This window comes from Condylura cristata, unplaced genomic scaffold (genome assembly GCF_000260355.1).
Source record: "Condylura cristata isolate star-nosed mole 26May11 unplaced genomic scaffold, ConCri1.0 scaffold00008, whole genome shotgun sequence".
Lineage (NCBI taxonomy): Eukaryota > Metazoa > Chordata > Mammalia > Eulipotyphla > Talpidae > Condylura > Condylura cristata.
The window spans coordinates 26,792-27,976 of NW_004567109.1; positions in this window are offsets into that span (position 1 = coordinate 26,792).

The window sequence follows — 1,185 nt, forward strand, 5'->3', positions numbered from 1 at the left end:
CGGAGCACGGGCACGGCCCGCTCCGTGGACGTGGACTCCGTGTCCGACTCCCTGACCCAAGGACACGTCACGTCCTTGGCTGTGTTCATCAGCGGGGCTGAGCCCCGCCTCTTGGGAGTCCAGGTGAGTGCCCAGGTGGGACCCAGGTGGGGCCCAGGTGGGGCCCAGGTGGGGCTCTGGAGCCCCTTGGGGCCAGGCAGGCCCCCCGCGGCTTTTAAGGTCTCTCCACGCCCACCTGCCCCGGCGGGCGCCTGGCCACTCCCTCCCCACTGGAGAGCTCGGCGGGGCCTCGCCGGCCTCGCTGGGCCTCACGCCCCCTTCCGGCCACCCGGGAGCCGCGAGGCCCTGGGGTCAGGGCCCAGCGCCTTCCTTGCTCAGCGTGATGGCTGCGGAGGCCGCGGCTCAGCTCCGCCGCCGGACACAGCCCCGGGCCCCTGCCATGGTCTGGCCCTGGCGGGACGGGCCTGCTGCCCTGCGGGTCACGCCCCCGGGGGCAGCCACTCAGGCGGGGTGGGGGGGGGCTGCGGCCACTTAGGACGGGCGGGGGCCTCGGGATGTGGGGTTCGGCTCCGTGCCGGCTGGAACCGGACGCCAGGTGCCCCGGAGAGTGAGTCCAGTGGGCGGCGTCATGAGCCCAGATCCCGGGCTGGGCCAGCGCTCCGTGACCTGAGTCCTGCGCAGGACGCCCCTCCCGGAGGGCGGCCAGCTTCGTCCGGCGGCTCACGCGTCCACAGCCCCCAGGGCCCAGCCACACCGCTGTGGCCCCACGGCCGGCTCCGAGAAGCTTCCTGTCCGGGGACACGGGCTCCGCTGACCCCGCCGACGGCTGTCTGCGATCTCCCCGCCAAGGTCCTGGGTGACCAAGGTGGACGGTCGTCCAGCCGGCAGCCAGCGCCGGGGGGGCCGAATGGCGCAGGCTCTGCTCTCAGAAACTCGGGGCCTTTGGTTTGGGGTGAGTCTAGGGCGCCGCGCGGTTCTGGGCTCTCCGGCCCCACCGTGTGTCGCTCAGGCTGGTGGCCACTGAAATCCGGGCGGGGGACCTCGGAGGACCCCCGTAATTGTTCCAGGCCATCGGCAGGCATGCGCCAGGGAGGCTTCCGGCCGCCTGGGCGAGGGGACGCGAGCGCCTTCAATGGCCGTCGCGCGGGCGTCACGGAGTCGGCGCTGGGCCGGGACTGTCTGCTC